Raw genomic sequence first — 26,419 nt, 5'->3', positions numbered from 1 at the left:
AATTTTTGTTTGAATTGATAATAAATATATATTTAGATTCTCGTGAAGGCCTGGGAGATGGCTGATCAGGTAAGGGCATCTGCTGCCAAGCTAAATGACCTGAGTTCCATTCCTGAGATTAACATGGTGGAGGGAGAAAGCCAAATCCAGCCAATTGTCTTCTGACCTCCATATACACATCATGGCACATGTGCATCCATGAGCACACATGTGTATACACACACATATAATAAATAATTAAATGTAAATATTTTAAATAGATTTTCAGGAAAGGTCAATGACAACTGACCTGGTAAGATTCTGACCCTGTCACTGCTGAGCCATGAGTCTCTGGACTTCTCAGCCTCCTGGTGTCAGTTTCTATGTGTAGCTTGAGAAACTTTGGTGAAACAGGGACCACACTGTGGGGCATAAGCTCAGTTCTGGGCATCCTGTTGTCAGAATCTGGACATGTGACTTCTCCCTCAGGATTTCAGACTTTAAGCCTGGATGTGAGCATTTAAAGGATAGCCTCACCAGAAAAGTGACCAAGAAGATTCTCCACTGTAGGCTTTAGAGTCCTACTGCATCTTTCTTTGTCAAATCTCTTCCATGTCACTTCTCTCACCTTCTTAAAGTGACTGTTTTCACCTAAACCTCGATCCCTCTCCTAGTTTGCACTCCCTCAGAAGCAGAGCCCAACACAAGCAATTAGACACAACTCACAAATTAGGAAGGTGATTCTGAGAAGCACTTTGAGAAAGGGAGGTAAAATAAGTCAAGCAAGAGTGTGTGGCTGAAGCAGTTGTTTCTGTGGACAGCCCAGGCTCCTTCCCAAGGGACCTCCTGAGGGATTGTGAGGAACGCACCTCAGACTTGCCCTATTCTGGGATGAGAAGCTGGGAAATTTACTAACCAAATTCTTCTCTTTGTTGAGCATTTCTCCTGAGGCATCGTCTCTTGCCATCCCTAGCCTACCCCACACTCAAGCTGAGCATGCTCCTGTAGCCAGAGAACTCCCTAAAAGAAAGGGAGGCATAAAGTTATGGACATACAAGGAACTATTTAAGAAGAACAACAAAGGGCCTACTGTGAGCTCCTTCTGGCTGACTCGGCCCATCTGCCCATTTCTAGTCTCTTCTTAGTTCATCTTATACACTATAGCATTCTTCCAAGCCAGGAGACAAGGCTCTTACAGTGTACTGCTCAGAGTGTACCCTAATGATGGTAGTCCATGAATTAATTAAATAATTAATTAATTGAAATTACTAGGCTCATTCTGCCCAAAGCAACACTAGAGATATGATAACTATTCTGAACTATCACTCCTAAAAAATTTCCTTCAAAAATTATTGAGTTAAAAACAATAAACAATGACTCAAAATTTCTACAGTTTGAGAATTCAAAAGCAGCATCACTGGTGGGTCTGTCTCAGGTTCCTCATGTGGTTACAGCTACAGCCATAGCTGTCTGAAGGTCCATCTGAAAGCATCTGCTCCCAGGATAGCTCACCCACGGGGCTATGGCATAAGATCTCAGTTGGTGAATGTTAGAGGAAGACTTGGGTTTTCACCACCACATGGCTTTCTTGAGTAGCTTTAAGGCAAGACAACCAATTCAAGAGAGCAAAAGGAAGCCAGAATGTCTTTCATGAGTTAGTCTTGAAAATCATACACTATCACTTCCTTTCCTCTATACTTCAGGAGGAAGATATCAAGTCCAGGGAAATCTACACTCAAAAGATAGAAATTCAGCTCCAGAGTTAAGGAAAATGTCACAGGCTTTGTAAACCTGCCTTAATCCTCCACAATGCCTTCGTTTTACTCCAACCCCTTTTAATTAAGCTTCAACCTGCCTTCAGATCCCTATCAGCTCTACCATCCCAAATCTTTAGCCCACTCTTTCCCAGACCTTCCTACCAAACCAGGCTCAGCCAAATTATCCTGGATGCTTTGAACACTCACTGTCTTCCCAGTCTTTTTCATGTGCCACTTAACAGGAATTTTCTACATACATATGGACATAGTTAAATTCTATCCATCCGTCAAAAAGTTTCAATTTCCCTTCTCTATGGAGCCTTCCCTATGGCTCCATTGAGATCCTGAAGTATTTTATACCTTCTATGGCATTGATCAGTTTTCAGACTTAAAATTGTACTATTATCTATAGCTTGTCTTTCCATTTAGACAGTAGTCTGTCTGCTTGTGGGGAGGCCCAGCCACATCCCAGTATATTTAAGAGTCTTCTCCTGCATAACCAAATCCATATTGAGAGGTAGACCAAGATTCAACAAACGTTTTCTGTAAAGAGACAGATGGCAGATATCTAAGGCTTTCTATGGTATTTTGTCTCTGACACACCACTCACCCACACATTACATATAAAGGCAGCTGTGGGTGACCTATAAACATATGGGTATGGTTGAGGTCCAACAAAATCTTATTTATCATAATACACAGCTGATTAGGTTTGGTCCAAGAGTCCTGGTTTTCCAACCACTGAACTTAAGTATCTCCTAAGTGTCACCAAACTGTAGGATTCTGGGACTCAAATATGGAATTAGACTATATTTACATGGATTTTTCTCTACTGTGCAGCTGTGGTTATTTTCTACTGTTTCTACTCAGAATGCATTCCCTGTATAAGAAAAAGAAAGGGTTTTTCAACTTTATGAATCTTTTCTTTTCATCATTTTAAGAATTGTTTTAAGGACTTAGCAGCTGAATGTGGTATACATATATAATTATATATCAGTATCACCATTATTTTCAGACAAAAGTCTCTAATTATTACGTATTTCCCAACATCACATAGAAAGTAACTCATTTTATTCTCAGTTAAAAGACCACAGGCCAGTCAATTACTAAACTAATTTCTATGCAAAGTTGAGGATTAAGTAAATATTCTAAAAAAGGCATCCTAATTTCAGCTATGACTCACATATTTAAACTACCTACTTCTCCCTTAAGATATGCATGAATAGTAGTAGGTTAAGAGTCAATGAGCCACATCACATACATAAAAATTGAAGTCACTGCTTATAGACCAAGGTTGAGCTTAATAAGAACATAATTGAAAATAAACAATTGTCTGGTTTTACTGAGACAGGAAGAGGCCATGGAGGATGTACATTTAAAAGCCAACTCATGGGTCTTTACAAGGAAATAACATTGTTCAACAAAGCCACCCTCAAAATCTTTAGCTTGCCTTTACAACAATGGATATGAAGCTTGAAGTATGCCTTGGTAACAAAGGAGACTCTCTGTTTTGGGGGAAATGTCAAGATGTAACGTATATTCTTGTTTAAATAGAGGTAAAAGAGAAGCCACTGTGTGTGTTTGACAGTGATAAATAGCTTCCAAAGAAAATAGGGCAATGGCTGTCTGTCCCGCCTTTGGAGAACCCGTTCTGCAGACTGTCAAACCTTTGGGCTCTTTTCTGTCTTGTCTCAAGTGATCATGGGAAGGTCATGAATTATTTGTTGTCTTAAAATTTACATAAGCCTCCTTATTTCAATTATTTCATGCCAACATAAAAAAAATTTAATGAGTAAATGTTCTAGACATTCAAACCAGTTTTTAACCCCATCTTTGCTCACAGTGCTTCCCTGGCTGCTTGTGGGAGTCTGATAAAAGCATATCTAAAGTTTCAGTGTCCCCAGGTCATTACAATACAATAAAGAGAAAGGGTGTTTACTTTGTTAGAAGGGTTCTCTGACAGTGACTACAGAGAATGGTTTAAATTCGGTTGTTATGTTGTTACTTTAAGTAAAATAGATTTGAAAATTGACGGAAGACCATAGGAAGGTATTAACACAGTGAAAAGTTCTCTGTTCTATTAAAGGTGCATACTTTATAGGGATGCTGTGAAATATTATTATATTGTCAGCAATAAGATGGATAAATTGTGGGTTAGGTTGGGTATGATTTTCTTTTTTGGTTTAGGTTTATGTTTTGTTTCATGGTATGCTTCTTCACTGCTATATATTTTTAAAAGAAGAAACTACTGACACCATAAAACATCAGGCCTTTAATCCTAGCACTAGGGAGGCAGAGGCAGGCTGATCTCTGAGTTCAAGGCCAGCCTGGTCTACAGAAGTGAATTCCAGGACAGCCAGGGTTACATAGAGAAACCCTATCTTAAAAATAAATGAAACAAAAATCCCAGTGAACCTCATACATGAAGTTGAGCAAAGAATCCACACATAAAAGAACATTAATGGTATATAGTTCATTTATATGACGCTAAATAACAGAAAAACTAACACATAATGCTAGAAGACAAAATAGTGGTTAATTTTCAGTGGAGATGAGGTATAGACTAGGAAGAAGTATGAAAAATATAGTGTTGATGCATACATTTATAGAAATTGGTCACATTGTGTTTGTCTTGCTTTGTTACGGCACTGAGGATTGAACCTGGAGCTTTGCACATGCTAAACAAATGCTCTACCACGGGGCTGCATCCCTAGAACCATCAAGCTGTCCTTAAAGACTGTTGTACCATATGTGCTTCCCTATTCCTATGCTAACAGTTTATAAAAGGGAAGGTTGTGGATGGAAAGACTCCAGAATAAGAAATAGAAACTGTAGAAAAGATCCAACAGGAAGCCTGTAGGTCAATAGAGGTGTGTTAGTTGCTTTTCTCTTGGCTCTGACAAAATGCCTGGCAAATAAATTCAAGGAAAGAAGGATTGATTTTGGCTCATGGTTTAAGGCAGGATATAGTCCATCATGGCAAGAAAGCCTGATGGCCACTGCATGCGGTGGCTGGTCACATCGGTCTACAGTCATGAAGTAGAAAGGAATCAAAGCTAGTACTCAGCTGGTTTCTTCCTTTTCCCCATTTTATTCAGCCAGAAACCATAATAGATGGGATGAGGTATTCACATTTGGTGTAGTTCTTCTCTCCTCATTTAAACCTCTGTGGAAACACTCTCATAGACATCCACAATGGTGCATCTCCCAGCTGATTTCAAATACTGTTAATCGCCACAAGTCCACCCCTTGCCAACTTGACACACTTTTAAACCTTATCCTTCCAACTCTGGTGCTAAAGGTTCAGGGCCATCTCATAATAGAAGATGCATTTACTCCATCTTTAAATGTCCCCAAACTCTTAACAGTTCTAAAAATGTTCCCCCCCCAAAATAATCCAAATTCTCCTTTGAGATTCAAGACAATCTTTTAACTTTGTGAAAGCTCATACATTAAAAAAAAAAAAAAAAGTTCATTTCAATATACAATGGCACAGAATAAAGAATCTCATTCTAAAATAAAAGAATAGGAGCCCAAGAAAAAAGTCAGGCCAAAGAAGACTGAAGTCCTCCAGAGAAAACATCAAACCCTCCAGCCGTGTCTGTCACCTGGGGCTTCGACAGCCTTGGGTATCTCTACACCTCCGACTGCCGAAATCACCTGTAGCTCTCAGTGGGACTGATTCCATTCTGTGCCTGCTGCTTTCACAGACAGACATCCCCCTGTCCTGACATGTCCAACACCCTGTAGTCTTCATCACAACTGGGGTTTCATATTCAGAGCTGCATGTGATACAGCCTCTGGAGGCATTCTTTCAGGGACTCAGACCCTGATACACAATGGCTGGCTTAAGAGGCCTTCTGCAATCTTGGTGCCAGACTCCATAAACCCCTCATTCTTGTACCTCTCATGCCTGTAAAACGAGTACCATGTGGACAATACTGCCAAGTTCTGCTTCCAGGTTGAGATTTAGCCTTGTGTCTTTGCAAGCTGAACCTTGGTAAACATTTCCCTAGAGAGCCGTTCTAGAACAAGGACCCTGTGATCGCTTCCTCGGTTCAGACCTTCTCCTATCAAATGAATTTGAATCCTATAAATGATGATATCTTGCTCTCACACCACCTTTCTTATAATCCCAGTGATGAGTATGAGGTTTCTCCTTAACGGCACCAATCTCTTCAATAACTACAGCTGCTTTCTCGGCACCTGCCTATAACTTTAAGAGGAGTCTGGGTTCCTTTTCTCACCAAGCTGCACAGTTTTTCACATCCTTCCACTTTTTCTCATTGTAAATCTGAATAAGACTAGAAAGTAGCAGCCATAAGATAGCCCGGATGTTATGCTGACTAGGAGTTGCCGCCACCAAACAACTTGGTCTGTTACTTTCGAATTCAGTCTCATTTAAGTTCGTTCTCTCTCTCTCTCTCTCTCTCTCTCTCTCTCTCTCTCTCTCTCTCTCTCTGTGTGTGTGTGTGTGTGTGTGTGTGTGTGTGTGTGTGTGTGTGTGTGTATCAGCACCTGTACATGTCAGAGATATCAGATTCCCTAGAACTGAAGTTACAGGCAGTTGTGAGCACCACAGTGTGGGTGCTAGAACCCAAACTTGTGTCCTCTGTAAGAGCAGTACTCACTCTTAACCTCTGAGCCATCTCTCTAGCCCCAGCTCTCCACTTAGCCATCAGTATTCTGTGTGGTGGTATTGTGTTCCCCAAAATATTGTGCACCCTAATAAACTTATCTGGGATCAGAGACAGAACAGCCACTAGATACAAAGGCTAGAAAATAGTGGCACTCACACCTTTAATCCTAGCATTCCAGAGATAGAAATCCCTCTAGATCTCTGTGAGTTCAAGGCCACATTGGAAGGCATGGTGACACACTCCTTTAATCCCAAGAAGTGAGCCTTTAATCCCAGGGAGTGATGGCAGAAAACAGAAGGATATATAAGGCGTGAAGACCAGAAACTAGAAGCATTTGGCTGGTTAAGCTTTCAAGCTTTCCAGCAGCAGTTCAGCTGAAATTCATTCTGGATGAGGACTCAGAGGCATCTAGTCTGGGAAAACAGGATCAGCTAAGGAACTGGCGAGGTGAGATAGCTGTGGCATGTTCTGCTTCTCTGATCTTCCAGCATTCACCCCAATAACTGGCCTCAGGTTTGATTTTATTAATAAGAACTTTTAAGATTCATGCTACAATTCTGCTTTGTATACTTCTACCAGAATCACCCAATTAGGCTCTGCTTACAGCACTTTAGAGTTTTAGTAGCCCACAGGACCAAACTCTTCCAAATTCTTCCTGCAAACCAGTTCCAAAGGCCTACGAACTCCATGATCATAGCAACAGCCCTACTTCTCAGTACTGATTTTCTATACTATTTTACTTCCTCAGTGCTTTGACAAAATACAACAAGAGCAACGTCATGGAGGAAGGGCTCACTTTGGCTCACAGTTTGAGAGTATAGTATACCACAGCAGGGAGGGAATGAGGGCAGCAGAAATGTAAGGTGGCTGGCTTCACTGCAGAAGCCTCGTTAGGAAGCAGAGAAAGATAAAAGTGATTCTCATCTCACTTTTTCCTTTTTATTCAGTACGTGGCTCTGGCTCATGGGATGGTAGCACCCTCATTCATGCTGGATGCTCTCTCAGCAGTTAATCCTTACTGTAAAGGCCTTTTCGTGGTGATCCCAAAGCTGACCACGTTGTTGATGAAGAAATACCAGCTTGGGAATATAAACCGGGAACAAATAGATGAAAATGGAGGAAAGGAAGGTGGGAGGAAGCAGAGAAGGAAAGCATCATTTTGAATGAATGAAGGGCACGAGAGTAGTCAACCTTGTGCTTAACTGGGGCTTGTATGATCTACGTTTTCTTCACAGTTATTTTTTTAATCTTTCTTTCTCCTATGAGGAAGATTAAACTGGTAATAACAACTAAAACTTGAAGAAGAGAAGAGTGAGTTAAGAGAAAGTATTCCTTTAACCATATATCAAAACATACCGAGGTGGGGAGTAAAGCTTGGAGAGTAAAGCACTTGTCACACATGAGGACTCAAAGGGGAGAGTTCAAATCTCCAGAGCCCACATAAAGCTGGAGGAGGTAGCATGTGCCTATAATCCCATCACTCCTACAGTGATATGGCAGAGTGGGGGCGGGGATCTTCACCAGCCAGCTAGCCCGGTGTACACAGTGAATAACGACAAGATACCCTGTCTCAAACAAGGTAGAGGGGGAGACAACACCTCCTCTATTAGTCTAGAGGCTAACCAAGGAAGAAACGCCTGTTACATCAGTTTGCTTTTACAGCCAAATCTTTCTCCTCCCAAGTCCTTTTGGTAGAAATGGTGTGAAATTGTTAGAAATGGTATTAGAAATACACAATAGCATGGTCCCTTGTACACCCACTCTTCAGTTTTTGATGAATCTGATATGATAAAAATAAGAAGGATCTATCCCCAGTACATGAGCCAGGTTTCTGGATCTCATTACCTGTGGTCAGACACTGCTCACCCTTGATGCAGCAGGGAGGGGGTTGGTCCTGCCTCAACTGAATGTACCAAACTTAGCTGCCCTCCATGGGAGAACTTACCCTTTTGGAGGAGGGGATGAGGGGTGGGGAGGAGGTGGGGGGAGTGGGAGGAGGGATGAGAGGGGGATCTGTCATTGGTGTGTGAAATGAATAAAAAAAATAAAAAAGAAAAAATAAGAAGAACAAATTCATATCTAAAATTTCATAACCTTCATATTAGCAGTCTCTAACACATTCTAGTAAACACATCCTAAAGAAATAATCTAAGACTCAGACAAACATGTGTCCAACAATACTTATTACAAAGTAATTGATTTTTAAATTGTAAAATTTCTAAAAGATATATGTGTTCACCTGAAGATAATTTGATTAATCTTAATATGTACATATCATAAGGTATACTAGAACCAAGAAAAGTTGTCCATTGGAGAATACATTCAACACTTGGCATGGATCCTATCATTTAATTTTCATCAAACTGAAATATGATGGATGTATTCACATTTTACAAAGATAAAAATGAGGTTTGGCATGGCCATCAGCAAGTGTCAGTTCTTTACCACAGGCTGAGTATCTTCATGACATAGAAGCTGGCTTGCCCCAGAACATGTGGCTCATCAGGAGAAAAACAGGAGCCATGTGTCCTTTATGATCCAACCTCAAAAATCAGAGGGTTTTGGAGGCTAGTAAGGTGGCTCAGCCCAGAAAGTGCCTGCTGCACAAGCCTGGGGACCTGAGTTTGGTCCCCAGCACCCACACAAAAGCCAAGTACAGTGACACAAGTCTCTAACCCAAGCTCTCAGGGGTTCAAGGATAAAAAGAACCCTGGGCTTCACTGGCCAGACAGTCTAGCCAATCAGTGAGCTCCAGATTAGTAAGAGACTCGATCACCACTAAACAAACAAACACATACATGCATACATACATACATACATAATAGAAAAGGAGAGAGTGATTAAGGAAGACATCCAACATCAACCTCTGGTCTCTATATGCACACACATACACATGCACACCTACACATGCGCGCGCGCGCACACACACACACACGGTAATGTTGGTAGCACAGATAAGATTTACTCAATGTCAGAAGGAGTTACAGAAGTATTTAAAGCCCATAAAGGGTAATCACTGGGGAAGGGGCCTCTTAAAGACTGTCTATCACAGGGTAAAGGCTCTAGAGTTTCTCTAGGTAACTAGACACCAACCCAGAACTGCTGCTAGACACTTTGCTCAGGTTCCTGGTAGCTAGATCCCTCCACACCACACTAGAAGCCATTTCTTCAAAGACTGAAAAACAAATCTTTCCCTGCTTGACAATGTTGCAGACCTGGTGGTACTGATGACCTAAGAAATGTATATGTCAAGATGTCAAGTTGGTGCCAGTCCTGTGGAGGAAAAATTCCCTCAGATAGCCATTCCCTCTTATTTTCCACATACATCTTTCTCACTTGGCATATTTATATTTGCTAGGCAACCTATTCACACACACACACACACACACACACACACACACACACACACACACACCTTCATTCAGCACATAGAACTGAATGTCTATTACCCAGGACTCACTGCCAGGTGCTAAAGACTTCATAGTGAGTTCAGAAGAACTGATGGGAGGTCACGTATGTAGGTAAAATCCAAAACTCCCAGCTTCCTAATGCAATGTTTGCACAACCATTATAAATGACTTTGGAGGAGTACAGTCGAGCTTTCAGATAGCTTTCAGAGTGGCATCCAAGACCAGGACTACAAATGTCTGCCCTGGGAGAAATAGAATAGTACTCCAAGTCTCTACTCAGAATGATTGACAAGAATTTGGTCCATATTCTTCAAGTTCCTCTTCCACAAATGCTGTGGGATGTTTTGTATGTCCTGTGGGAGCCTGTTCTTGGGTTCCTCATGGATTTACCTGGCAGGTCCTCATAGAGGATGATTAGGACCACGAACCTGAGTGCAGGTGTCTGAGATGGTTCTGCACTTGGCTGTGCTGGGGGATGGTCTGTATGTCAAATTGCTCTGATTGGTCAATAAATAAAACCTGATTGGCCATGGCTAGGCAGGAGGTATAGGCGGGACTAACAGAGAGGAGAAATAAAAGAACAGGAAGGCAGAAGGAGACTGTCTGGAGCCGCCACCAGGACAAGGAAAGTGTAAAGTACCGGTAAGCCACGAGCCACGTAGCAAGGTATAGATTTGTGGAAATGGATTAATTTAAGATATAAGAACAGTTAGCAAGAAGCCTGCCATGGCCATATAGTTTGTAAGCAAAATAAGTCTCTGTGTTTATTTACTTGGTTGGGTCTGAGCGGCTGTGGGACTGGCGGGTGACAGAGATTTGTCCTGACTGTGGGCCAGGCAGGAAAACTCTAGCTACACACAAATTCAGAAATCCCACTCTCAGAATGATCAGGTACCAAAAATGATAGAAAAAGAAGGTCTTGGAATGTGCCAGTGGATTCTCTTCTGAGTTCCCAAGAGCCACTGTTTTGAAGTCTCCTGTAATATAATTTAGTCGAATAGTAATCTGAAACACTATACATTTTGTGACCAAGATCAGCAAAAGGATGTGATGAATGTGGGGAAAATACTTATGTTTAGGTAGCACCTTTCTCCAAGGCTCTCCAGGGCTGTTGGAACACTTGTCAGCTATATATATAGTGCTTCTGTTCACCCCTGTTCACTTGGGTTGTTCAGGTCTGTTTCCACAGTGGTTTCTTTTTCTTTTTCCTCTTCTTCTCTTATTGCTACTCACAATGTAATGTTGTTCTGCTATATCCATTTACATGAATGACTTGAGACTTGTGTTTTAAGAATCTGGACAACCAAGATGATATGCTTAAAAATAGAATTTTTTATTGTAGCAACATGATGATCCAACTTTTTTTCTATTACAAGTTCAACAAATGCATCAACACACTAAAAAATTGTAACAGCCTGTCCCACTCTTTGTCAAAGAGCCAGCAAATGCACATGCACATGCTAAGAGCAAACAGTCCAACAAGGAAAGAAAGGTGTTCTTCCTATTGAGAGATTAGGTTCAAATGATTCTCCCAAGAGTATGTTATTCAACTCAAGGAGATCAAAATAACACTTGACCATCAGATGGGAGGGCATAGATTGTTTTTGAGCCCACAGTGGGCCTTCCTGTATCCATATCTAATATGAAGATACCTATACTTCCAGAGGTGGCAATCTCTGGATAGTGCCTAACTTAGATCAAACTTCAAAGGGACATTAGAGAGTCAGGGTACATATTTAAAACATGTTGACTCAGGGGAGGTAGAATACTTGCTTCACACGCATCAGGCTCTGGGTCCATTCCCAGCACCACAAAAAATTTCTGTTGGCTCTCATTCTACAGAAGAAAAGCTGTTCTGACAAAGTTTTCTGGCTTGTGCCTTCTGGTGTTATGAATAAAGTGCTTATTTCTGCTTAGGCTGAGCCAATTTTCTTAAGGTGCACTGCTTACCTTTCCCAAAGGCAGTCGTATAGGTCTTTGCCCAGTTTTCACATCATTGACTGCTAGAGATCAGTATTGCCTGAACAGCTCTCCTGCTTCTGTGCCTCTTCCAACCTGTTGTGAGCACAGTCGTGTATGTAGATTCAGGTCGCGTATTGTGTTCATAAACAAGGGGAAATGAGTGATCAATACTGTCTCGCTGGAAACAGGACTTCAACCGAGCTCAGGCAGGATAAGAGCACCAAACACCAGCTAAGATGAAGAAGCTTGCTGGCCTCTGCTGGCTTGGCAGCCATCATCTTGCTCACTCTTTCCCCATCACTCTCTTTGTTACTCTAGGTAAAGTGTCTGTCTTCAGAGGCACGTGCTACAAGGATCTGTAAAATCTTGAGCAGCTCTTAGATTCGGAAGTCCAGATTCAGATCCTGAGTCTACACTTCATGACATCTCAGTAAAACCATCCAGGGGCTCAGAACTGTGACCAACAAGCTGAGCAATACAGATAATTTTTGTTTTCAAAAAATCAGCTCACAAGTGATTCTGCCCATGTTGGCCTAGCTGATAACAAAAATACCCTATGGAAAAACAAAAGTTGGAAAACACATAAAATATTGTGAGAAATAACAGAATTGTGAATGTAGCAAACAACTGAGCAGCAGCCATGACTTTCTCCTTGAGAAATTTATGGACTCCAAAGCAGTAGCCTGGAGCCTCACAGCTGGGAAAGGGGAGCGGAGAGTGAGAGCCAAAATCTGAGGTGTCATGTGAGCTTTGAGCAGCCTTACCAAACTGGGTGAAGGTAAGAAAAGTCAAAATTCAAAATCTGCCAGAGAAGAGAACCCTGAAAAACATCTACAGCTGAGTGGCAGAGCATTGCAGGCTATGAACTTGGAGAAAGGTCAAGCCAGAATGGAACACACTGTGGCAAAAGCAGTGACCAATCTTCACTGGACTAGTATGGTCTCTCTTCCCCCAAGCCTGCCTAAAGAGGCAGATGTGATAATATAAGCCTGCTGTCCTAGTACTTCAGAAGCTGAGGCAAGAGGATAGTGAGTTCTTATTTAGACTAAGCTGAGGCAAGAGGATGGTGAGTCACGAGGACCTGGCTCAAAAAAAAAAAAAATAAACAAAAATGTCTGCCTAAAACACAGAAAAAAAGCCTATCAAGAAAATAAATCTGCCCAGAGCCTCCAATCCCTCTGGAATTTATTATATATAAAGTCCAATACCTAATAAAAATTACCAGGCATTCTAGAAGATACAACAAAATGACAACACATAAGCTTGAAGAACAGTCCAACAGGAAACACAGACAACAGAGTTTGGAAAAGATTAAAATAAGTGTGAAAAAATGTGTCTAAGACATAGAGGAGGATTTCAGCAGATAGTTAAAACTATAGGCAGTTTCTGTACCAAAAAGGAAGGAAGGAAGGAAGGAAGGAAGGAAGGAAGGAAGGAAGGAAGGAAGGAAGGAAAGAAGGAAAGAGGAAAGAAGGAAAGAAAAGAAAAGAAAGAAGGAAAAGAAAGACAAACACTGAAGGTACAAGCTAAACAGATGGGCTCTAGGGCAGATTAGAATTGATCATCTAAAAGTAACATCAGTGGAAATTAACCAAACTAAGGCATGGTGTGGGAGGGGCTGAAAATAGAGACATATGGGACACAGCAGAAATGTGTAACATATAATACAACTGGAATCTACAAAGCAGAGGAGCCAGAAACTGTGGGAAGCACAACACTTGCAATACTTAGAGATATAATATTCAGATTTATGAAGGATTGTGAGAAGAGCAACATACAAAGAATGCCACAGCTAGGCCTGTCACCGTGCTGTTAAACAGAACAGACAAGAAAAAAATCAGTAAGGATACAAGTGAGACAATGAAAACATTTATTTTAACACACATTGACAATTACGGGGTATATATTCTTTTTCAGTTCATGTGAAAAGTTAGAAACGTGGATATAAATATAATCAGGAGGCTGAGACAGAAGGATTGCTTAAGATCAGCCTGAGCAGCACGGAAAATCTCATCTCTAAAGGAAAAACTCAAATAAAACAAGCCCGGGGCCTACAAAGAGTTGTGATGGATTTTACACATTTTAAATAAGAGATGTTACATTTGCCAGCCACAGAAAATTAAAACAATAAATGAACGGAAAAATGATGACTGATAAATGCCCCTCCTGTCTGCAAAGTCTGAATGTTCAGACTCTGAATGCTCCAGTAAAAGGAGAGTAGAAATCAGAAAATATACAGAGTTAAGTAGTTACAAAAATATGATATATCAATACCCGTAAAATTCAAGGAAAGTCATAATTAGAAGAAAATTCCTAGCTTGAAGTGACGCACTTCAGAAAAGAACAAAATAAGAAAATGGCAATGGCTAAACCCAAAGAAAGGATGAAGAAGCTGATAGAAATTGATGAAACAGAAAGCTAACATATAACAGAAAAATCTAGAAAGCTAAAAATTGAGCTTGGAAAGGAAGAAAAGCAGACTGCAAAACACAAATTACTGAACTCAGCAATGAGAGGAGGCCACCACAGCCCTCGGGAGCACTAGCAGATGAGGGGACACTATAAGCAATTAATTCAAATGATAGGCCTAACAGATAATTAGAAATCGGATGAGTTTTAGAACAAAGAAATTTTTAAATGAAGTGAGGCTGTAAAAACAAAATTCCCTCAAAAAAAGTACAAACCCAGGTGGCTTCTCTGATGAAATTTGACACTGACTGAAGAGAGAAAACCAATTTTACACAAACTCTTCCAAATCCAGAAAACCAGGAACAGTTCCTAAATCATTTCATGAGGCTAGCACGGTCCTGACACTAAAATATGAAAAAGTCATTACAAAAGAAGAAATTCGTAGGCCAATCCCATTTCCAAAGAGACCATAATAAAATATAAGAAAAGCAAACTGCTACACACAAAGAAAATACTGCAGGATAGACAGTTTGCGTTTATTTCAGAAATGCAATGTTAATTGGCAATCAAAACTTATTAATGCATCATGTCATTAAAGAGAGAATCACAAGGATACATAGCAGTCATGTAATGCATGGCAAAATGACTACATCAAAGACACAGAGCCAGTACCAGTCAAGAGCCAAAACCTTCAGTGGAAGACAAAGTGAGACCATGGAGATCATCAACAAGCAAAGATGACTTAAAGCACTGAAGAAGTCGGAAATGACAGCAGAAGTAGAGCTCTCCATGCTTGTGAACAGCAGGATCAACACTGTAGATATGGCTGTATTACCAAAGGGAGCTACGGATTCGATCCCATCCCCATCGAAATTCCAATGGCATTCTTCAAAAAAAGAATGGCTGAAATCCATGTAGAAGCACAAAATGCCTTTATAACAAACAGCTAAAATAGTAAGTTCACAAATAAATAAATTGAGCAAAAGAGATGTCACAATCTGTGGTTTCAAATGATACTTCTGAACTAAGTAATAAAGTGCCCCTGGCACACAAAACAGAGCATATAGACCAATGAAGTAGAACAGAGGACCCAAAACAAGCCCACCCAGCTGCAGACATCTGACTTGGTTTGTTTTGTCTTTTGAGACAGGATTTCTCTGTGTATCAGCTCTGGCTGGACTGGAACTCACAGAGATCCACCTGTCTCTGCCTCCTGAGTGCTGGGATTAAAGGTGTGCACCACCACCACCCAGCAGATGTCTTTTTACAAAGGTGTTAGTAACATACACTGAGGCAAAGATTTCCTCTTCAATAAATGTTACTGAGAAATTCTACATCTCTGTGTAAAATTATTAAGCTAGATTCCTATTTCTCACCCTATACAGATGTCCATTCAAAATTAATCCAAACCCTTAATATCAGTAAACCCTGAAACTCTGAAACTGCTAGAGAAAAGCATAAGAAACACACTTCAAGAGACAAGCCTAGGTTCAAAACAAGAATCTGGAAAGGACCCCAGTAGCTCTAGAAATATTCACAACTGACAAATGGGACTGGATGAAACTTATAAAGCTTCTAATGTAGCAAAGCAAGTAATCATCAAAATTAAGAAAGCATGGAGAATGGGAGAAAAGTCTGTGAAAACTATTCATCTCATAGAGATTAATATCTAGACTATGTTAAGAACTCAAAAAAATTAATCACCAAGAATTAAAAATAATCTAACCAATAAATAGGGAAATGAAATGAAAAGATACTTCTCTAAAGACAAAGAGCAAATGAGCAGTAGACATCAGCCACCCTTAGCCATTAAGAAAACACAAATCGAAACTACATGGAATTGCCATTTCATCCCAATAAGAAATTTTAATGAAGATGGGAGGGAAGGTTTATCCACTGCTGGCAGGAATATGAACTAGTATGCTCACTGCAGAAATCAGTATGGAGGTTCCTTAGAGATTCAAGTTAGAGCTGAGCAGTGATGGTGCATGCCTTTAATCCAAGTACTCAGGAGGCAGAGGCAGGTAAATTTCTGTGAGTTCGAGGACAGCCTGATTTACACATCGAGTTCCGGGACAGCCAGGGCTACACAGAGAAACCCTGTCTATGAAAAACAAAACAAACAAAAAGAAAAGTAGGCTGGGCAGCGGTGGCACATGTCTTTAATCCCAGCACTCACGAGGCAGAGCCAGACAGATCTCTGTGAGTTTGAGGCCAGCCTGATCTACAGAGTGAGATTCTGGACAGGAACAAAAACTACACAGAGAAACCCTGCCTCGGGGAAAAAAAAGAGAAAGAAAGAAAGAAAGAAGGAAAGAAAAGTAGAGCTACCATAAGATCCAGATCACTCCTGTGTTCATACCCTACAGGATCTGAATCAGCACACTGCAGACATACTTACCCATTCATGATAATTTCTATGCTATTCACAGTATCCATGATAGGGAACTAACCTAAACACTCATCAATAGATGAATGTATAAAGAAAATGTAGTACATAAGTAAAATGGACTTTCATTTTTTCACAAGGAAGAATGAAACTATGTCATCCACAGGAAAATAAGTATAGCTAGAAATTGCCACATTAAGTGACATAAAGCAGACTTAGAAAAGCAAATATCACATTGTCTCTCATACGTAAAACTTAGACATTATAGGTATGTATTAATATATGTATTAGATATTATATATTTCATATATACTATCTATATACTACATATATACATATATGAAATGAAAATACAAGGGACCTCACATCCACAGGGAACAAAAAATTAAAATTTCAACATATCCTTCTGGATGACACAATTCAACCCACACATGCATGTGGTAGTAAATGAAATCAATTTGGAGATTTAAATCTTCCTGATGAGATACAAAATGTCTATTTCAGATCTATTTTCTTGATACTATAAATGGTACACTCCAAAGTTTGAAAAACTTCTTTCTGGACCTTGTAAAATCTTAAAACACGGGTTCAGCATCCTTAGCCTGAAGTGACTGGGAGAATGTTTCAAATTTGAGAGGCAGGTTGTTGTTGGATGTGTTTGCTTGTTTTTTGGTTTTGGTTTTGATTCTTGTTATTGTTTGCTTGTTTGGTTTTGGTTTGGAAATAGTTGCATAAGCTTTACCAGTTGAGCAACCAAAAGGTCATATTCATTAAATAAGAGAAAAAAAATTCAACTTCTACTCAAAATGGTATAGGAAGAATTAAAGAATAAAAGGCCAAATTTCAAACATTTAAGCATAAGATATTTTTAAAAAATATATGAGACTTTAAAATTAGAGTTAGAACTTTTCTAAAAAATTGAAAGATCTAAAAACATAAGAAAAAAATAAAAGAGGAAAGTAGGGACAGAGCATAGTGACTCAAAACTATAGCCCTGACAATCACAACTCCAGAAATCTGAATGCATCAAAACCCCAAACTGGGCTGGAGAGATGAGTCAGCAGTTAAGAGCACTGGCTGCTCTTGCAGAGGACCTGGGTTCAATCTACTGCTGCTTCAAAACCGAGGACACTGCACACGCATGCGCTATACAGTCTTAAGGTCTTGGGTGGGGGGGAGGTTGGATAGGAAAGGGAGGTGTGGAGGGAGGGAGGAGAAGCAGGGAGGGTAGAGAAGTACTGGAGAGATCCTGAAAATGAGTCTTCAACTAAACATATCTGAAAACCAGTGGCTTAGAGTTCTTTCAACTTTTTAAACTCAAATCTTGTTCCTGCTGTTATCTTCTTGTCTCTCTGTCTTCTCAACATTAAGCATCATGTTATTTTCTTCCTTTAAATTGTATTTGACACGTCATTGCTTTTCTGCTCTTGTGCTTCTTCAAGATGCTATTGTCCCAAGGCCATGCTCATACTAAAATTGTTTGAATAGCAAAAAAACTAAAATATTTGTTTCTGTTTTTCTCTTTTAAAGTCCAACAGTATGTTTTCTTTAAAAACTTGAAAACTTGCCAGGCAGTGGTGATGCACGCCTTTAATCCCAGCACTCAGAAGGCAGAGTAGGTGGATCTTTGTGAGTTCCAGGCCAGCCTGGTCTATAAAGCAAGTTCCAGGACAGTCAGGAATACACACATAGAAATTCTGTCTCATAAAACAAAAACAAACTAACAAAAACTTGAAAACTCCCTTTGAAAATTCAAATTCTAGTATTTATTTAAATATTGTTGCTGCTGGTGGATTTTTTTTTCTTTTCTTTTCTTTTTTTCAGGGGAGATTGCGAACGCAGTCCCCCACTACCACAAATTATGTGGTCGAGTTTCCCGCATTTGGGGAAATCACAGGGGTCAACACATCTGGGAGTGCAATGGATAAGCCTCGCCCTGGGAAAACCACCTTCGTGATCATGGTATCTCCCCTGCCAGGTAAGTATGCTGGTGGATTTTTATCCGTTTATCTCTTCTGCTCCTGAAGGTTTTCTTAAAAAAATAATAATTTATCCCTCTAGATAATGTCCTATCTCACAGAAGAAAACTCTATTAATAAAGTCATTTTTCTATGTTCTTTAAAGTGTGCCTCTCTGTAGTCTTCTCTATTCTTATTATCCTGCTATTTTTATGTCCTGTTTTTTTTTCCTTTTGAAAAACGTTGTCTCTGTGTAGCCCAAGCTGTACTCAAACTGAAGATCCCTCTCCTTCACTGTTCTGGATGCCAGGAATGCAAATATGTGCCACCACACTCCACTACTCCTACTACTACTACTCCTCTTCTTCCTCCTCCTCCTCTTTTTCCTTCTCCTCTTCCTTCTCCTTTTTCTTGAGCTTTTGATTTTTTTAATCTTTATCTCTAATTCCAGAGTCCCATGTTTTTTAATATCTTACACTTCAATGATTCTATTTGGTTTTTTATTCTTTATTCTTCCCTAGTATTTTTAGTAGAATTGAGCTTTTTCTCTTATTTAATGAATATAAACTTTATCTGAAATTTTCAAAGTATAGACAAAGGGGGGATCTCACACTAGGAAACAAGGTAATAAGAAATTCAGAGCTGTCCTTAAGGTTCCTTAAATCCTAGAATCTAGGAATATACAAATGCAGCCTGTATTATGGTTGATGTTAATGTCAACTTGTCACGAATTAGTCACCTGAGAAGGGAACCTCACATAAAGAATGGTCCTGATAGCCTTGATGGATGTGAGAGGACCCACCCCTACTGTGGGTGGCACCTTCCGGTGGCCCAAATAAAGGGGGGACTTCAGAAGGAAGAACTTTTTGTCTGCTTCACCTTCCTTCTCATCACTGAGTTAATTTATGCTGCTGCTGCTGATACTGACTATATGATATGCTGATTCCTTCAGTGATAACAGAGTTTCCAGGATCCTGTAATAGATTAAGGACAAACATCTCTCCAGGAACAGTCTGAGTTTTTCACACCAGATTGGGACTACTGAGGCACCCATCCTTGTGGACTGAACAAGAACTGAGTTGTCAGCCTCCACAATGAGAGACTGCTACTGTTGGACTACTTCAACTGCAAGACACAGCCTTGTTAGAAATTTGCAGTATGAGGTACTGTTTTCAAATTCTTCCAGGGGGTAGGGAGATAGTTCAGTGCATACTATACATAAACAGAGAAAAAAAAAAAAAAAAGAGAAGAAAAAAAAAAAGAGGAGGGGAGAGAGAGAGGTGACTCAAGCCTTTTGGAGGAATCCAGAAGGCTGTGAGTGGATCTCAGATATTGGATGTTTGGAATTTTGTAATTACCCAAGATGTTAGAGATGCCAGAGTTAGGAGATACCTGCCAGGGAAGGCTGCTGACGGGGAGGGGGGAATGGGTCCAAAAGAAAGAAGTGTGTTGCAGTAAATAAATCTGAATGGAATTGGAAATCTGAAGAGCATTTTGATATCAGATGTGGAGACGTAGAGTTTGGAGTTTGCCCAGCTGTTTTTCGGTCTTGTTTTGGTCCAGTATTTCCTTGCTATATTGCCTTTCCTGCATTTTGGAATGGTAATGTATATCCTATGCCATTATATGTTGGAAGTATATGATCTGCTTTTTTATTTTGATTTTTACAGGGGGATTACAATTAAAAGACTATATTAATCTCAGAAGAGACTTTGAACTTTGGTCTTTTAAACATTGTTGAGACTGTGAAGTTCAACTACATGCAGTTTGCATTATGATATTGTTACAAGCTTATGGAGGCCAGGAAGTAGAATGTAGTAGTTTGAATGTAATTGGCCCTCATAATCCCATAATCCCATAATCTCATAGGGAGTGGCACTATTAGGAAGTGTGGCTTTGTTGGAGTGGCTATGGCCTTTTTGGAGGAAATGTGTCACTGTAGGGGTAGGCTTTGAGGTTTCATATACTAAGGGTACTGACCAGTGAATCTATTGATTTCCTGTTGCCTGCAAGATGCAGGACACTCGGCTATTTCTCTAGCATGATGTCTGCCTGCATGCTGCCATTCTCCCTGCCATGATGGACTAAACCTCTGAAACTGTAAGCAAGCCAGTTTTCTTCATAAGAATTGCTGTGGTCATGGTTTCTCTTCACAGCAATAGTAAACATTAAGACGGTAACTTAATTTCCAGTTTTCCTTCTATATCTACATATCAAAAGAAAATGTCAAAGTTTTTCCTACCTACCATGATCCAGAATCGACACAAGTAGGCAGAAGACATTTATTTACCCTTTCCATCTAATATCTAACTTGAAAATAATCCAGAAGTAACCCCAATTCCATATCTAAAGGGCATTAAATACCTGTCACTTATTTTATAAGTTCTATTACTTACTTCAGTGCATGAAGGTATGGGAATTTTTTTTTTTTTTTTTTTTTTTTTTTTTTATTTTTTTTGCATCATTTATTAGGAGTTTTTTTTTTTTCTTTTTATTATACATGTTCTGTCTATTATACTGCAGTCAGAAGAACAGATTATTAAGATTTGTGAGCACATTGTTGTGGAAGAACTATAAGAAAGCCAGTCTCTTCTCTCTCTCCCCCCGACATTTTCTATGTAACAGCTCTGACTGTCCTGAAATTCACTTTGTAGACAACTCACAGAGATCCATCTGCCTCTGCCTCCCAAGTGCTTGGATTAAAGGTGTGTACCACACTGCCTGGCTGGAAATTTTATTTTTAAGTAAAGAAATCATGAGTCTTATCTACACTGATGAAAACAAATGGAAGTGTATAGACCATTTATTATTTTCATGTATATTAAACTTTCAAAAGAAACCTATTCCTAGGCCATATTACTGTAATGGGACTTTCTTTGTACCACCAGCTCCAAATAACAACACAAAGACTTCTTATTAGTTATGAAAGCTTGGTCTTAGCTTAGGCTTGTTCCCAACTAGCTCTTATAACTTAAATTAATTGGTTTATATTAATCTACATTCTGCCATGTAGCCTATTACCTCTTCTCAATGTCTCCCTGGCAAATACCCCACCTCTCAGATTCTCCCCCCTCCAACTCCTGATTTTCTTTCTCTTCAGAAGTCCCACCTATTTTCTCCTGCCTAGCTATTAGCCATTCAGCTCTTTATTAAACCAATCAGAAGGTGCCTTGGCAGAGATACATCTTCACAGTGTGATCAAATATACTGCAACACATTACAGTCATCAATAATATCACAGCTGATAGTAAAACCTGCTCCAAAACAAATTTTGAAAACTAAAAGCCCACTTCATGAATTTGCTTCTGTTGAACCAAACAAAATTAAATTCCTGCAGCCAAAGTTTTTTCTGAGGCTGAGCCAGTGTAACATGAACAATTCCCTAAAGCTGTGTTATCACAACAGTTAAAACAAAATCTTAGCTGCATTCTTGACTGAACTGCTAGAGCTTTGATGGGTTCTAAGCGTGACTCCGATGCCATTGTTATTTTACAATCTTGACAGAATCTACCCCACACAGCCAGGAGAATCTATCACTATTTTTCTCTGCTAGTCCCCTTCTGTCTTCATGTAAATATCGTGCTGAATCCTCAACAGTTTCCCTAACCATGCTGCTGTTAGTCCAGAGGAAGAGAGCAGCAGTGTGCTGCACAGAGCAACCTGAACTTTTACATGGGAAGTGATGAGTCTGGCCAGAAACCACGGGATTCACTTGAAAATAGAAACTCAAAGCCAAGCAAGGTGGCACGTGCCTCTAATTCCAACATTCAGGAGGCAGACAGATTTCTTTAAATTCTAGGCAAGCCTGGTCTGCAAAGGAAGTTCCAGGACAGCCAGGGCTGTTACACAGAGAAACCCTGTAGCCTTGTAAAAAAAAAAAAAAAAAAAAAAAAAAAAAAAAAAACTAAACAAACAAACAAAAAACTCAAAATGCAAGCACCACCACTGTGTTGCATCTTTTAGGAAAATACCACTATCAGGCAATATTAATCATTATCTGGTGATTCCAATGACATCATGGATGGGGGGAAGAGTCTCCTCTGTGTTGAATATGTTAGGCACCTTTGATTATTTCCAACAACTAAATGAGAACTAAAAACACATTGTAGCCAGCACATTTCCTTTTAATTTTTAAATCCATGCATATTATCACAGAAATGAAATCCATATGCCTATAAAACTTCATTTACACTTTGCACTTTAGAATATGTGACAGACTCTTTATAAATCTTTTAATGTCTTTATTTACTTTTGGAAGCATCCGGTTTGTGAAAACAAACTCCAAATAATCAGAACCAAGCTGCCATATTCCATGGATGTGCACCCTTCACACATGACTGATAAGACTGCAAACATGTGGAACAGATTCGTGAACACCCTTTGGAGCAAAGAAGTGCTGTTAGAAGACCTAAGAAGTGCTTGTGAACGTTTTTTGTAACACTAAATTCTACAGCTATCTTTTATGTTGTGCTTGGTCACAGATTTGGAGTGTGTATGCATATGTTTAAGGCTTCGAGTATTTGAGAGTGACAGAAGAGGATGCAGGGCCCTTTCTTCCTCATAGCTCTAAAAATTGTACCCAATCTTTCTAAAAGGGAAGATTTTTTCATGTACTATCTCCTGACGATACTGAGTTAAAAATTTTGGTGGTTTTTGTTGTTGTTGTTATTGTTGTTGTTATTTGGGTTTTGGTTTTTTGTGGGTTTGTTTGGTGTGTGTGTGTGTGTGTGTGTGTGTGTGTGTGTGTGTGTGTCCTGGTGACAGGCAACCTAAGGAAGGGAATCAGGGTTGGGGGATTCCAAGCATTGTGGCTTGAACTTAATAAAGCTCATTTACCCACTGAAAGGAGTGAGACACAAGCCAAAGCCCAACAAGGTCACCCATAATCAGCCCACTAAAGACAGCAGCAGATTCAGAAGATTTTCCAGCTCTGTGGAAACGTATTCCCCGGTACAAGGTCTCTGGACACACTCCCAGGATTGCTGATGTGGCACAATGCATGATCACATAAAATTAAGCAAAATGGACTTGACACAGAAAGTCTATTTCAATGCAGTATTTATGACTACCTGCTGCCACTAATCGCTCTGGCCTAGCCATAAGATCCCAAATAGTCTTAAGGTCTTGGTGGCCATCTGAAGCTCCCAGATTTGATCAGTAGCTGACAGTCCCTGCCCTTCTAATGCTATTGATTGTTCTAGCCAATTCAGAAACTAACATTAATGGTCTTGATAATAGGTGATGGATCTTTCACAGACCTAACGTACAGAAAATACGGTCTTTGAGACAGTGACATGAGTTAATTCCCTGACAAATGTTTGTGTACTGAGGGAACAAAACAAAGCTTGGTGTGGTGGTGCACTTGTAACCCCAGCTTTCAGGAGACTGAGCAGGAGAGTCTCAAGTTTGAGGCCTGCACAGTGACTTTTGTGACCAGCCAGGTCTATATGGTGTGATTGTGTCTGAAAAAAAGGAAGAGTAAGAAGAGAAAAAGGAGCTGGAGAGGAAAATAGTCCGGGAAACAATAGCAATGCTATCAGGAGTGACAGGAAGCAAGCCTCTATGGCTGCTGGTACTAGGGACTGAACTTAAGGTTTGTTTATTCTAGGTGAGTGTTCACCCAGTGAGCTATATCTCCAGGTTCGGTTTTGAGATAGCTTGGTTTGGTTTGTTTTTGTTTGATTGGCTTTGCTTTTTATTTTGGTGTAGACTCTTACTAACTTGCCCAGGTTGGCTTTGAATCAAAAAAAAAAAAAAAAAAAAAAAAAAAAATCTAAGATTATAGGCCTATGCCACTAGGCACAGGATTCTGTTAATGCCTATTATGAAATTTAATCATTACAATAGCCCAGTCAAGAAGTGCATTTCCCATTGAACAGATGAGGCAACTGAGGCTGGTAGTTTTGTATAATGTCACCCAAAGTGACACAAGTGGTGAGTGGAAAAAAACAGGATTTGAACCAACGTTTGTCTGACTGAGCCAGTCTCTGGGCAGTCTCTGGGCACTATACCCTCCCATTCCCCACATTTCTCCAACCAGAGCACTCTTCACATTGGGCAGTGTGGATCTCATATATGGAAATCCTCAGTAGAGGTAGTGAGAGAGGCCCCTTCTATCCAGTCCAAGAAAGAAATCCTCTGTACTCCATGTACAAAATCCCTCTTGGGATTTGACCCTAACAGTAACTAACAAGAGATGGGTTCCTACCTCCCTTTGCTGTTCGCAACATCTGTAACAAGCCATACCTCACAGAGGAGCAGTGTGAGTACATGTAAATAACTGAAAAGGAACGAAGGATTGCTAGAAGAGGACAAGTTGCTTGAATCATCCCCCAAAACTCAAAATTTCACAAATGTAGATGAAATTGATTTCACTTCCTAAAAATATCAGTTTAGAGTGGTTTCCTATTAAAGCTTATATTGTTTGTTATCTAGTCAAATAACTAACTGAACATACATCTAGATCACAAATGAGGTCATAAGTGAAATCTGTCTTTGAATGGCTGTTGACATCTGCCTTATTTGATGCTTCCCATGTGGATGAACCTAGACCATTTGAAGGCACATGCTACACATCTAGTTATCAATAGAAATAACTGCCACAGCAAAAATAGTGCTCCTTATACATGGATATTCACAACTGGAAAGGGTATGGCTTTCACAGAATGATTGATTTCTCCTTGCACAGTGTTATCTTCCTTTTTATCTTCCTGGAACAATGTGCCCGCCCCCTTGTGGCCAGAATGATAATTTTCCTTTCCTAGATAGAGCTAATCACATCACAACTTGTTTGCCCCAGGATCATTTTAATGTATTCGATCCTCTTCGAGTTCCAAATCAACTTGAAAAAGAAAAAATCCAGTTTCTTTCCATTCATTTGCTATCTCGCTTCATTGTTATCCCAGAAGTTTGCTGCTAAATCAAAACCAACTAGTTACCTAAAGGAGTTTTGTTTTATTCTTTGTTATTCGAAAACCTTACAACACTAAAACGTCCTCCACCAGCACTTGGAGAACTCTTGAAAGCTAAAACTGCACAGTTGCTATGAAAAAGACACTGGAAGTTATCCATCAACTCAGTACATCTCACCAGAGAAAAGGGAAATGAAATGTTACAGGATGGAAATGCAATTTAATAGCTGAATGAACATTTGATCGGCTTATTTCATCCCTAAAAGAAAAGGGAGAGGGGAGGCACCCAGGTGGTTAAATTGTAATACAGTAGAAATTCTATCACCCATGAAAACTGTAATTGGGATTCCACTTTTGGATTTGGCCAGCCCAGAAACAGATGTGTGTTTCAATGAGAATCCCAGGCTTTAACCTCCTCAAGGAATGCTATTCGGACTAAAAACAGAGCTTTCAACTAGCCTATGCTCCAAAGAAGTGACCAGGCTAAGTTGACTGTAATTGTCCCAAGTGTTTAGAATTCCTAGCTGGATTGGGCCTAACCGTGTGGTTCTCATTATATGACCTTGAAGAAGTAGGTTGCTCCAACTTCTGCTCTTGGGGGGAAAATATACAAAAACAGGGAGAAAATGACTTTATCTAGTTGAAATCCAAAGATGTGAACAGAAGTATCTCAGCCAGCCACAGGGCTTTCCTCAGGGAGTGAGGCTAGATAGAGAAAATGAGGTTGAGGTGACGGTCAAGTGCCACTTTGTGCATAATTCTCCCCCATTTAGTGAAAGGAATCAAATGTTTCTCATTATATTGCCTGTAGGGGTGCACAAGTCTTTCAACTGAGTTCCTTCAATGCGTTCTGGCAAGATGCTAAATTCGTATCACCCGAATCGTGGAGCAGGTAGTATATCTTTTGAGAAGAAACTCTGACCCGTGTTGGCGCCCAACGTGGGGCACGAACCCACGACCCTGGGATTAAGAGTCCCATGCTCTACCGACTGAGCTAGCCGGGC

The 26,419-nt window shown here is 40.0% G+C and overlaps 2 non-coding genes across 2 annotated transcripts; both read right to left on the bottom strand.

Moving 5' to 3' along the window:
* Nucleotides 1-18,369: 18,369 nt before the first annotated feature.
* On the bottom strand, nt 18,370-18,532 carry LOC114701712. Its single transcript, XR_003735867.1, has one exon. It is a non-coding gene; the product is annotated as a U1 spliceosomal RNA (small nuclear RNA).
* A 7,814-nt stretch (nt 18,533-26,346) lies between these two features.
* Trnak-cuu lies at nt 26,347-26,419 on the bottom strand. Its single transcript has one exon. It is a non-coding gene; the product is annotated as a tRNA-Lys (tRNA).

This window comes from Peromyscus leucopus, chromosome 4, assembly GCF_004664715.2.
Source record: "Peromyscus leucopus breed LL Stock chromosome 4, UCI_PerLeu_2.1, whole genome shotgun sequence".
Classification (NCBI taxonomy): Eukaryota; Metazoa; Chordata; class Mammalia; order Rodentia; family Cricetidae; genus Peromyscus; species Peromyscus leucopus.
The sequence above is the reverse complement of the archived record's forward strand: the minus strand, read 5'-3'. Positions and strand labels throughout refer to the sequence as shown.